The following is a 13667-nucleotide window of genomic DNA, read 5'->3' on the forward strand; positions in this document are numbered from 1 at the left end:
ATTTAGCATATAGTAAGTCTTAATAAACACTTGGACCAGGAAACAAGAAATATGAACAAAGTGCCACCTAAGTGAAGAATAAACTCAAGGGATCCCTGGGTGGCGCAGCGGTTTGGCGCCTGCCTTTGGCCCAGGGCGCGATCCTGGAGACCCGGGATCGAATCCCACATCAGGCTCCCGGTGCATGGAGCCTGCTTCTCCCTCTGCCTGTGTCTCTGCCTCTCTCTCTCTCTCTGTGACTATCATAAATAAAAAAAAAAAAAAAAAAAAGAAAAAAGAATAAACTCAAAAGTAAGAAGAGGGTAACTGGCTGGCTCAGTAGGTAGAATATGGAACTTTTTTTAAAAGATTTTATTTATTTATTCATGAGAGACACAGAAAGAGAGGCAGAGACACAAGCAGAGGGAGAAGCAGGCTCCATGCAGGTAGCCCGATGTGGAACTCGATCCTGGGTTTCCGGGATCATGCCCTGAGCTGAAGGCACACGCAAAACCACTGAGCCATCCAGGTGTCCCAGAACATGGTACTCTTGATCTCAGGGTCATGAGTTCGGCCCCGCACTGGGCCTAGAGCTTACTTTAAAAAGGGGGGGGGGGGGCAGCCCCGGTGGCCCAGTGATTTAGCGCCGCCGCCTTCAGCCCCAGGTGTGATCCTTCGAGACCAGGATGGAGTCCCACATTGGGCTCCCTGCATGGAGCCTGCTTCTCCCTCTGCCTCTCTCTCTCTCTCTCTCTCTGTGTCTCTCTTGAATAAATAAATAAAATATTTTTTTAAAAAGTAAGGGGAAGAAAAAAACGAAAGGTATAAATACTATAAAATATGTAAAACTCTTTATTTGCAAAAGACTCGATCATATAGGAAAAATTCTAAGGGATAGAACAAGTAAGTGTGTAAGTTTACAAGATACAAGGTCAAAATACAAAATGCAAATATAGATTAAATTCCTATATGTTATAAGGAAATATAGTGAATACTTAGGGATGACTTTTAAAAATATATACGTAAGGCTGCTATGCTATTGAGAGAAATTCAAGACCTAAATAAATGGAGAGATATGCCATGTTCATGAGTTAGAAGATTCAATATTAACATGTAATGTTTAAATAATTAAATTAAATGCTAACATTTATATTAATATATTCATCCCATAACCCTGAGATCATGACCTGAGCCAAAATCAAGAACCAGATGCTTAACTTACTGAGCCACCTAGGTGCCCCCAATATTAATACATACCCACTTGAATGGCTATAATGAAAAAGACTGACAATATTTAGTGTTGATGAGGATACAAGCTCATAAACTGCTGGTGGGAATGTCACGTGGTACAACCACTCTGGAAGACATTTTGGCAGTTTCTGATAAAGTTGAGTATCCAGGGCCACCTGGATACTTCTGATAAAGTTGAGTATCCAGGGCCACCAGCAGTTGAGCATCTGCCTTCACCACAAGGGCTTGATCCCAGATCCAGGGATCAAATGGGCATCAGGCTCCCTGTGGGGAGCCTGCTTCTCCCTCTGTGTCTCCATCTCTCCTCCTCTCTGTATCTCTCATGAATAAGTAAAATCTTAAAAGAAAAAAAAAAGGAAAAAAAGTTGAGTATCCACTCACCATACTTCCCAGTGATGAAAACATACTTCCTCAAAAAGAACTGTCTACAAATGTTCATAGCATCTTTATTTAAAATGGCCAAAAGCTGGAAACAATCCAAACGTCCATTCACACGTGAATGAACTGTGGTATATCCATACAATGGAATTCTGTGCAGCAACCAAAGGGAGTGAGCTACGGATACAATGCAACAATGTGGCTGAATCTCAAAAACATTTGCTGAGCGAAAGGAGCACAAGAGAGGGCATAGCATATGATCTCATTTCCATAAAATTTAGAACAGGCAAAATTAATCTATAGTGACAATTGGGCAGCCCAGGTGGCTCAGCGGTTTAGCACCACCTTCAGCCCAGGGCCTGATCCTGGAGACCCAGGATCAAGTCCCATGTCAGGCTCCCTGCATGGAGCCTGCTTCTCCCTCTGCCTGTGTCTCTGCCTCTTTGTCTGTCTGTCTCTCATGAATAAATAAATAAAATCCTTTTAAAAAATTTAAAATTTATAGTGACAATAAGCAGGTGAGGGGTTACCTGGGGTTACAGGGAGGGAAAAACTGTAAAGAGCACAGGAGCCTTTAGTTCAATATCTTGACTGTGGGTGGTGGTTACAAGGGTGTATATATTTGTCAAAACTCTTTGAACTCTATACTTAAACAGGTGCATTTTATCATATGGAAAAAATGCCTCAGTAGATACGGCTGATTTCTAAAAAGTAAGGTGGGGGGATCCCTGGGTGGCGCAGCGGTTTGGCGCCTGCCTTTGGCCCAGGGCGCGATCCTGGAGACCCGGGATCAAATCCCACGTCAGGCTCCCGGTGCATGGAGCCTGCTTCTCCCTCTGCCTGTGTCTCTGCCTCTCTCTCTCTCTCTCTCTCTCTCTCTCTCTGTGACTATCATAAATAAAAATTTAAAAAAATAAAAAATAAAAAGTAAGGTGGGATCTAAGTTCCAACTAAATTAGCTCTACCAACCTCTAAAATGTCTAGCACATGCAAGGTTTGGTGGATATGAAGGAGAAGGGTTGGGTGCCTGGGTGGCTCATTAGGTTAAGCATCTGCCTTTGGCTCAGGTCATGATCCCAGGGTCCTGAAATTGAGTCCCACATCCCCAACTGGACTATCTGCTCAGTGGGGAGCCTGCTTCTCCTTCTCCCTCTGGCATTCCCCCTGCTTGTGCTCTCTGGCTCTCTCTAGCTCTCTGTCAAATAAATAGAATCTTTAAAAATAAATAAATAAGTAAATAAATAAATAAATAAATAAATAAGTAAATAAATAAATAAGAAGGGTTGATGAAGGAAACATTTATCCAGTGCCTACTGTGTGTAATAACTGTATGTATTTACTCAATGTAAGGAATAGTCTTATTTTCACAAAAGTATAAGATATGATCCCTTCACAACAGGGATTTATAATACAGCCAGGCTTTGAATATTCTGAGAAAATATAACTGATATTTAAGTTGGCATTGAAATACCAAATGAGAATTGAAACAGGGGTGTGGGGGCCAGGAATCCCTTGCTGAAAGAAGCCAAGGCCCAGGGCACCTGCATGGCTCAGTTGGTTGAGCAGCTAGCTGACTCTTGATTTTGGTTCAGGTCATGATCTCAGGATTGTGGGATCGAGCCCAGCTTCAGGCTCCATGTTCAGCATGGAATCTGCTTTAGATTTTTTCTCCCTCTCCTTCTGCTTCCCCCCAGCTCACATTCTAAATAAATAAATAAACTCTTTAAAAAATAATAAAAAGAAGCCAAGGCTCAAGCAGTGCACTTAGGAAAGCTTAAGAATGAGAAGAGTGGGCAGCCCTGAGTGGCTCAGCAGTTTAGTGCTGCCGCCTTCAGCCCAGGGGGTGATCCTGGAGACCCGGGATCAAGTCCTGGAGACCTGGGATCAAGTCCCACATCAGGCTCCCTGCATGGAGCCTGCTTCTCCCTCTGCCTGTGTCTCTGCCTCTCTCTCTCTCTCTTTCTCTCTCTATCTCTGTGTCTCTCATGAATAAATAAATAAAATCTTAAAAAAAAAAAAAAAAAAAGAATGAGAAGAGTGAGAACAATCCAAGCAAGAACTAGAAGTCTCAACAAAGGCATCAAGGAAGAAAAGCATGGAGCCCTTTAGAAATATGGTGATCTGGGGTGCTGGGTGGCTCAGTAGTAGGTTAAGTGTCCCACTCTTGATCTCAGCTCAGATTTTGATCTCAGGGTCGTGAGTACAAGCCCTGTTGGGCTCCATGCTGGGTGTGGGACATACTAAAAAAACAGGGGAGGGGGAGAGAAAAATGGTGATCCGATCTGTTCAATTAGAGCAGAAGATCTAAGAAAGAGAGAAGAAATAAAGGACCATATTGAGCAGGGAATCAGGGGCCAAAATGCACAGGTGCATAAACGCCAAACCAAAATAACCCTGGGGAGTCACTGAAGGTTCTGAGCGGGTTCCAGTATTTTGAGAAGGTAGAGAATGGTTCAGAAAGGGAAGGAAGGCGATCCCTGGGTGGCTCAACGGTTGGGTGTCTGTCTTCGGCTCAGGACGTGATCCCAGGATCCGAGATTGAGTCCCACATCAGGCTCTCTGAGAGGAGCCTGCTTCTCCCTCTGCCTATGTCTCTGCCTCTCTCTGTGTGTATTCTCTCATGAATAAATAAATAAATCTTTAAAAAAAGGGAGGGAAGGGAAAGAAATTACAGGCAGAAGAAGTAGATGAAAATTATAATAATCTTGGTTTGCCAGGATGAGTATCTAGACAAAGGCAGCATAGTAGCCATGGAAACAAAGGGATGGATGCTTCCTGCTGCCAAGTTCAGAACCAGGTCACAAAGAGCTAAGTAGGTGCCCAAGATTCAGGTTGAGGGCAAGCTGAGGAATTGACTGTCCTTCTAATTCCTTCCAACACAACCTTCGTTAGCTGCACTTATATTCTAACCATAACCAAAACACCGAAAACACAATGGGGTGGACTGGTATTCAGTTGAGTAGCTGTGCCCAAAGGGTACTAACTGATGGACTGATGTTCAGTTGTGGGTAGTTTTTTAATAACAAGCCTCAGGGTTCTATCCTTGGTAGTGTCCTAATCAATATTTTTATCAATGACCTACTCTGAGGGGGTGTTGGGGGGGGGACTCAACATGAGTGGTATCTTTTATATAATTAGAACTGCATAAAAAATGGAACAAATAAAAAAAGAAGAAAACAAAACAAAAAATGGAACAGGAATGGCTCAGTGGTTGAGCGTCTGCCTTCAGCTCAGGTCGTGATTCCGGAGTCCTGGGAACGAGTCCCACATCGGGCTCCCTGCACAGAGCCCCTGCTTCTCCCTCTGTCTATGTCTCTGCCTCTCTCTGTGTGTCTCTCATGAATAAATAAATAAAATCTTTTTTTAAAAAAAAAAGGAACAGGCTTCCCTGAGAGACAATGAATTCCCCAGCATCAGAGGGATCCAAGCAGAGGCTGGAAAATTATGAAGATAATAATACATCAGGTAGCAAATAAAAGATAACCTTTTATGATGTCTTCTAACCCTGAGAGACAAAAGAGATCAAGAAATCCAGTAGCTTCTGCACATGAAAAGATGCTCAGTTCCACTTGTAACAAGAGACGTTCACGTTAGACCCCAAGAGAACAAAGTTTGGAAGGCTTTCACCACCAGACTTCAAGGTTTTTAAAGCCACAGTAATTAAGGCAATGTGGTATTGACCTGGTAATAGAATATCCAAAAATAGATCCAGATATATATGGTCAATTGATTTTTTGAGAAGTCTGCAAAAGTGAAGAAAGGTAGTCTTTTCAACACACTGCACTGGAAAAATTGGAACATTCAGATTAAGAGAAAAGAAGAACTTGGAAATATAGCTTGCACTATACACAAAAATGGATCTAATACCTAAATGTAAAATTATAAGATAGGAGAAAATCTTTGTGACTTTGGCTTAGATTTCGTAAGTACCAAAAGCACAGCTCACAAAAGAAAAAATTAAGTTGGAACGGAGTGGCTGTGGACAAGAGTCGGAGGGGAGGAATCTGACTGTACATATATTTATACCTTTTGATTTTCAAACCATGTGAAAATTTAGAAAATTAGCAATAATTCTGGATATATGCCCCCAAAGAAGTGAAAACAGAGACTCCAACAAGTATTTGTATACTCAAGTACCTAGCAGCATTATTCACGGTAGCCAAAAGGTAGGTGCAAGCCAAGTGTCCATCAACAGATGAATGGGTAAGTCAAATGTGATCTACACATACAATGGAATATTACTGAGCCTTAAAAAAGTAAGAATAGTCTATCATATGCTACAACATGGATAAACTCTAGTGACTTTACACTAAGGACAAATGCTATATGATGATTCCTCTTATTTGACATTCCTGGTGTAAGCAAACTCCTACAGACAGCAAGGAGAATGGTGATCGCCGGACACTGGGGGCAGGAGGGGACATGAAGAGTTAGTGCTAAGGAGGACAGAATTTTAATTTGGGCAGATGAAGAAGTTCTGGAGATGGATGGTGGGGATGTTTGCACAACAGTGTCAATGGACTTCATGCTACTGAATCGGTTCAAATGGTCAATTTTATGTTATGTATATTTTACCATGATAACCAAAAAATCACTAACTTCTGACTCTGATTTTGCAGTTAGCTCTGGCTTATGTTACAAAGCAATACTCTTCCCTTTAAGGATATATATGCTCTTTTAAACACACCTTTGATATTCTCTCTAGTGTATATCCTTTCCAAGTATTTCCCAGTATTTTTCTGTTCGCCTTTCTATGAAGGAATATTCCTATCACAAATCTCTTTCTCAAAAGGATCCTGAAATTAAGAAAACTAGGTTCATATAACTATACTGAGGTTTCTGGTTTCCCAAAGGCCACTGTAAGCCCTTGAAAGGGTCTCCATCCCTTGAGCACCCCTGGTTCCCCCACCACTTGGGTCTCTGGAACTAGGGAAGCCCAAAGCAATCAGTGTGAGATGTGCCCAGCTTGAGGCAGGCATCTTGGCGGGTCTAAATCTGGCCCTTACCCTACTTGCCATACCATGTGACCAATACTGTTTACTACCGTCTCAGCAGCCACAAGCAAAGCTTATTATTACACAAACCCCTGATCACAAAACCACACATTCTGGTTGGCGGGTCAGTTCCGGCAGAAGAACATTCCCGCTACAGCTTTGGCCTACCCTTGAGTTCACCTGTGCTACTGGACACAAATCCAGGCTTAGAAACCAGGGTTCAAACAACATTTTTTTTTCAAACAATATTTTTAAAGGAGGCTATCTTTTAGGTAAAGAAAGACACTCTCAAGGAAACAACACTGACACAATAACAAGATAAATATTGACACACATGTAGGAGTGGAGAAGTGCCAACCATGACCTAGAAACTTCTCACTTGAACATCAGGAATGGATTTAGAGTCTTTGTGTCTTTCCAACTGGGGAGGTTTATAAGAGTTCATCCTGGACTCACCAGGTAAGGTTCAATAAAGCCTCAAGTGTAGGTAGTATTTACATTAGCACTCCTCCCCCTCTCTACAGAAATTGTTTCCCAAGCTCAACATTAGGGAAAGAGCATTGAGGAAGAACCAAAGGATCGTGACCTTCACTTCTCATTAGTTGGGCAGGAGTTAAGCTTTCCAAAAGGCTGATTCTCAACACTTGGAGCTGGCACTCCCTAGCAACTTCTCAAAATAGAAATGTGAAGGGCTTTCTGTTTTCCTCCATTTCACCGCCCAACCCTGGCTCTCTCCATCTAATCTTCTGATGTCGGGTCACCACAAACAAGGGACAGGGTAAGGCTGTTGGGGGGGAGTTCAAGGGCAGTTAACTCTCAATTATTTGACGGCTGATTATCAAGGGGATGGTTTGTACTTCACCTCCCTGGCCAAGGAACTGTTCCACGGTACCCACCAGTTTCTCTATTTGAAGTTCTAACACAAAGAACCAGTGAACAAGGAAGTTAGAGCTAACACAGCAGCTAAAATAAGACTTCAGAGAATTTGTGGATTTTATTTGAACATGCTGCCCCTGTTCCAGGGTTAATAATAGGCTATGTTCTGATGTGTTCTGATCTTTAGAGTGATTTTCAAACTTTTTTACTCCATGGAACATTTTTATTTTATTCTAGATGATGAACCTTACTTGTGCCATTGCTTTTAAAAAAAAAAAAAATTAAAACTACCTGTTAGAATACTAAGATCGGCCGTTCTTTTGCCAAGATTACCATGAAGACATACCATAGTGATACTTCTTTTTTCCGTGGTTCTCAAGTGTTTTCTGCCTCTACACTGTTCTTACACAAAACACATCCCCATTAATAACACTACAATTGTTCTCCCAAAAAACAGACAGCCTACCTTGCTCTGACTCCATCCTTTCCTGCCCTCTCAGCTGAGAATCACTGAAATCATTTCACCTCAAAATATTTATAAAGAAAAAAAAATTTATAAAGACTACAATAAATATTAATACAAGAAATCAGCCAGGGAACTACCTGTTGGTTACTTACAAATAATGAATGCAAAAATGTATTATGAACTTAGTAAGTGGGTGGCCTAGTAAGTGGGTGGCTCAGCGGTTGAGCGTCTGCCTTTGGCTCAGGGCATGATCCCGGGGTCCAGGGATCGAGTCCTGCATCAGGCTCCCCACGGGAAATCTGCTTCTCTCTCTGCCTAAGTCTCTGCCTTTCTCTTTGTGTCTCTCCTGAATAAATAAATAAAATCCTTAAAAAAAAAAAAAAAAAAGAATCTAGTGCTGGTGCTCATGCCATATATACCTATAGATAGAGATCCTCCACATACTATCTCTAACGCAAGCAATTACTCTGCAAGAAGCAAGGAAAAGTTAAGGAACTTTATTTCTCAATCGCACCTAGCAGACAACTGGTCTGGTGGATAAAGAACTTCAGACTCTTACACTTCAGAGTGCCAGTCCTGGCTCCAGGTGACCCTGCCCCTGCCCCTTTGCCTCTCCCAAAAGTTACTCTCCACATTTGTAAAGTTAAAGCGTTAAAACTCTTCCCTCCCCACTTCCACCGTCCTAAAGTGTCTAAGAGTACCCAGGGAATAGCTGAAGTACGTCGCTAAAGCGGAGTGTGTTGGACAAAGCAGGAGAAAACCATCAGCTCCTCTGATGCAAAAATCACAGGCTTGCAGGAAAACAGGCTCGGTGCAAACCTCCCTCCTTTTTTTCCCCTGGAGCCACACAAAAACTCGGAAGAGAGGGTGGGATGTGGCAGCACGTGACCAAATCAAGGAACACGCCAAAGTGCAGCCCGTGGTTCCACACCAATGAAAGAAGGGCAGGGTTTCCCTGGCACTTGGCACCGGGCACCCGGCAGGGGCTCCCACCGCGCACGCGAGGGACTGCGAGCTGGACTTCAGGGCTGTGCGGCAGGGGAAGGAGGGCGCGGCGGCAAGCACAGCAGTCGGTTTGCAGGATGGCAAGTATTACGTTCCTATGGTTGCTTCTAAGGAGTCTTTAAACGCTTCTGTAAAGACGGAAAGAAAAAAGAAGAAGAAAAAAAAAAAAAAAAAGGCAGGGCACGCTCCAACTGCACGGTCACCGGGCCGCTCGGGGTCAAGGCCCTCGGGCTCCATCCACCTGGACGCGGACGTGGTCAGCACGAGGGCCCAGGTGGCAGCTGAGAGCGCGCGCAGCAGGGACAACGGTCTGAACCGGGGGCTGGGGGCGCGGGTCCCCCAGGGGCCCGTCAATACACCGCAGCCCCCTGAGCCGGGGCCCAGACACCCCCACCCTGGGGCCGGGATTCATTGTTGGCAGGAGGCTCCCATCGGACGCGGGACCCCCAAGGGGCCGAGCCAGGGCCGAGGGCAAGTGTGAGCACCCGGGGAAAGGAAGCGGCCGGGAGCTGGAGGCAAGAGCCGGTCCCCGGACTCCGCCTCCGAAGAGATCCCCCGAGGCCATTTCTTGGGTGCAGACCCCAGACTCCTCTCTCCCTGGCCAAGAATCCAGAGGGCGTGGAAGGCCGAGCCCCACGCCCCCTTGCTTCCCTGCTCCCCTTGCTCGGGCCACCGGCCTCCTGGTACTTACCGGGGCCCGGGGGGCTGTCCTCCTCGCCCGCGTCCTCTTCCCTCCCTGCCCCCTCCTCACTCCGCGTCCCCTCCTCCAGGGGCCGCGGCCATGTCCGGTGCTGGCAACTCTAAGGGGGCTTGCCTCCCTTCTCAGACAACCGGGGCGCCGCTAGCAGGCCAAAGTGCTGGACGCCGATTGGTGAAAACCCGAGACGGGCGGGGAGTCCTGGTTTCTTATTGGCTGCGGAGCGCGCTAGACTGTAGCTGAAACAGTCCCTCTGGGAGCCTGGCGGAATTAAAGGCCGAGCGCTGCCGGCGGGAGAGTAGGGACCCGCTGTCCACCTGTGGGTGTGTGGCTCTGGCGCTTTCAGGTCCAGAGGTCCTGACCAGAGGCGAGGGCACAGCTTCCACCTCAATTACTTTTCCTATGTATATATCCAAAAAAGATAGAGCCCCACCCAAGCCGCCTTTTTTTCTTTTTTAAAATCAGCCCTTTTGTAGAACGCCAGGATCTGCTATTTCTTCTAAGCTCCCCTCTTGTTGCTGTGAGCAAGTGCCTAGAGACACCTGGCTTAGAGACCTCGGAGAGAGTCCCTCGGAGACTAATACTGCAACCGAACCAAAGCTGGAGAACCTAAGGCAAGACTTCAGTTTTCCCTTCAGCTCAGCTGTACCCTAAAGGGAAAAAACAAGCTTAAAAAAAAAAATTTTTTTTTTTTTTCTGAGATAATTAGAGAAATCGCCTGGGAGAGCTCTCTTGGGAAAACAAAGCAAGCCTGTGTCAGTATTTACTTCAGTTTTCCCAGAGATGGAAGTCTGGAGACTTGTTTTTTTGTGTTTTGCTTCTCTGTCTGTTTATAAAATTAAAAGAGGGTCATGGCTGGCCTTGGGAAGTAAGAGCCCCCTTCCCCCATTAATGAATTTAATTATATAATTAAAATCTCTCTTCTCAGCTGAACAAGAAGATATTTTGGTATCTACTCTTATATGTTTCAACTGTTCTAGCCCTGGCTTAAAACATCATGTTACCTTTCTGCACACAACAATCTTCTGCAGTTTATCTTTTGCAAATAGACACCTCTCTATACAGGGAGATCTCTGTATCTCTCTTCCTGACATTCAAGGCCCCTTATAAATCAACTCAGACATATGTTTCCAGGCTAATTCCCCACAGGCCAAACTATTCCTGCAGCTGCATAGATTCGCCATCCTCTAAATGCATCTGGGACCCTCCCACCTCTGCTCTTTTTCCCAAGAGGTTCCCTACCCTTTGAAGATTCCTTCCGACCAATAAAGCCAACCTTCAAATACACGCCCATCCTGAAAATTCACCTCTAATGCTCCCTGCCCCAAAGCCGTCCCTGACTTTGAGTCATTGAAATTCTCACTCTCTAGTGCTGTTTCTGTTGCCGCCTTTACGGAAGTAATGCTTTGTAAAATATTATTTTTGTAAGAACTGGAGCTCCCAAAAGGCAGCTGGCTTATCCTGGCAGCCCCCACAGCACCTTACTCAGAACCTGCACCCAGTAAATGTTTGTTGAACCGATCTAGCCAATCGCCTGTGCCTTATGTCGTTCTATTTCATCTCAGAAGGTTTATGTGGCCAACAAATGTATCATAGTCATCCTGCCCTGCTCCACCTTGTACCTCAAGTCACCTCTGGCTGCACTTGTTTCTCTGCTCCACTGGGTTTTATGAATATCACTCAATAAACTTAAACTGTGTGTCTACCAGTTTAAGGAGCTGTGCTACAATCCTTCATCCCCCCCCCCCACCACGACCATCCCCAAAGTCATAAAACTTTGCTGAAGAAGTAAATTGAATAAAGCTAAAACGCGAGGGGGGTGGTCCTGGGTCGCTCAGTTGGCTAAGTGTCTGCCTTTGGCTTAGGTCATGATCCTGGGATGGTCCTGGGATGGAGTCCTGCATCAGGCTCCCTGCTCAACAGGGAGTCTGCTTCTCCCTCTCCCTCTGGCCCTCCCCCTGCTTGTGTGCTCTCTCTCTCTCTCTCTCTCTCTCTCTCTCTGTCACATAAAATTTTTTAAGTGATTAAAAAAAATCAAGCCAAAACATGCCAGCGTACCCAGTCTAAGTTCACCCTGGCAAGACTTTTTGCATCTCTGAGATCCCTGTGGCCATGTCTTGATGTCTATCTAGCAATACCAGGCACCTGTACCAATCCTTCATTTTTCTGAGCCTCATCTGTCTCCATATCAAAATAACCGTGATGTGAGGGGTGGCTCAGTTGGTTAAAGAGCCAACTCTTGATTTAGACTCAGGTCATGATCTCAGCATTGTGGAATCGAGCCCAAATCAGGCTCTGCTTTCAAGGGGGAGTCTGCTTGAGGTTCTCTCTCTCTCTCTCTCTCTCTCTCTCTCTCTCTCAAATCTTAAGGAAGAAAAAAAAAACCTTTATGTGGAAACCAAAGCCTTCCAGTGGATATTCCTCATCTACTATTTCTTTTTTTCAACATTCCTCCAAAAAAGAGAAATCTGGGATCCCTGGATGGCTCAGTGGTTTAGCGCCTGCCTTTGGCCCAGGGCGTGATCCTGGAGTCCCGGGATCGAGTCCCATGTCGGGCTCCCGGCATGGAGCCTGCTTCTCCCTCCTCATGTGTCTCTGCCTCTCTCTCTCTCTCTCTATCATAAATAAATAAATAAATCTTAAAAAAAAAAAAGAGAGAGAGAGAAATCCCTCTTCCTTTCCCCATCTGTATTCTTAGTCCCTTCCCAGCCTCACATGCTATATCCCATCCCTAGGACTCAGCTTATCCTGTTCCCTGGGACTGAAATGCCTCTCAACTCCTGTCTTCCTGGATAACTCTCTCTCATCCTCTCTGTTTGCCTAAGATAACTATCACTTCACTTAACACATTGTTTTCTGTCTTTGACAGGAAGATAATAATGCATTACCGTCAACTATATATTCTTCAATTTAAGGGACACCTAAGTGGTTCAGTTGATTGAGCATCCAGACTCCTGATTTCAGCTCAGGTCATGATCTCGGAGTCGTGGACTCAAGCTCCATGTCAGGCTCTGGGCTCCACACAGATTCTGCTTGAGATTTCCCTCTCTCTCTCTCTCCCTCTGCTCCTCCCTGCCTTCTCAAATAAATTAATTACTTTTTAATCTTTACAATTTTTTAGAAGATTTTATTTATTCCATGAGAGACACAGAGAAAGGCAGAGACATAGGCAGAGGGAGAAGCAGGCTTCCTGTGGGGATCTTGATGTGGGACTTGATCCCAGGACCCTGGGAAACCTGAGCCAAAAGCAGACGCTAAACCACTGAGCCATGCAGGTGTCCCAAATTATTTTTTAAAAATAAAAAGGGTGCCTGGGTGGCTCAGTCAGTTGAGCATCTGCCTTCTGCTCGGGTCATGATCTTGGGATCCTGGGATCAAGCCCTGAATCAGGCTCCCCCCTCAACAGAGAGTCTGCTTGTCTCTCTCCCTCTGCTGCTTATGCACACACTCTCTCTCAAAATCTTTTTATAAATAAATAAATAAATAAATAAATAAATAAATAAATAAATAAAATTACAATAAAATTGTAACACCTAGACACCTGGCTGGCTAAGTCGGTAGAGCATGTGACTTTTTTTTTTAAAGATTTTATTTATTCATGAAAGACATAGAGAGGCAGAGACATAGGCAGAGGGAGAAGCAGGCCTCATGCAAGGAGCCCGATGTGGAATTCAATCCCGGATTCTGGGATCATGCCCTGAGCCGAAGGCTGATGCCCAAACATTAAGCCACCCAGGCATCCTAAGCATGTGACTCTTGATCTCAGGGCTATGAGTTCGAGCCCCACACTGGGTGTAAGGATTACTTAAATACGATATATTTTTTAATTACAATAAAGAAGACCTATCATATCATAAATAATAGGAATAGTAATAATAAAAAAGGAATAGTAATAATCTGTGAATATCTAGTCTTCTCTCCTCTTACTTGTTAAGGAAGATTCTGTGCCTGTTAGGTTCCCAGATCATTGGAATAATAGGGGGAAAGTAGGCCTGACAAGGGCAGAGTCTTGAGTGATTTA

General features: G+C 44.7%; 1 protein-coding gene across 14 annotated transcripts in view; it reads right to left on the bottom strand.

Moving 5' to 3' along the window:
• Positions 1-9830, bottom strand: part of TMEM94 (transmembrane protein 94) — a 36313-nt gene extending 26483 nt beyond the window's left edge. For 3 of the 14 annotated variants that reach the window (XM_072746632.1, XM_072746641.1, XM_072746639.1), the window contains exon 1: positions 9641-9785. The gene's annotated coding sequence lies outside the window, so the exon portion shown is untranslated. Of the gene's footprint in view, positions 1-8645; positions 9078-9640 lie in introns of all 14 variants that reach the window. The other 11 variants (XM_072746643.1, XM_072746633.1, XM_072746631.1 and 8 more) reach the window with 8 other exon arrangements.
• Between the last annotated feature and the right edge of the window lie 3837 nt (positions 9831-13667).

This window comes from Vulpes vulpes, chromosome 2, assembly GCF_048418805.1.
Source record: "Vulpes vulpes isolate BD-2025 chromosome 2, VulVul3, whole genome shotgun sequence".
Classification (NCBI taxonomy): domain Eukaryota; kingdom Metazoa; phylum Chordata; class Mammalia; order Carnivora; family Canidae; genus Vulpes; species Vulpes vulpes.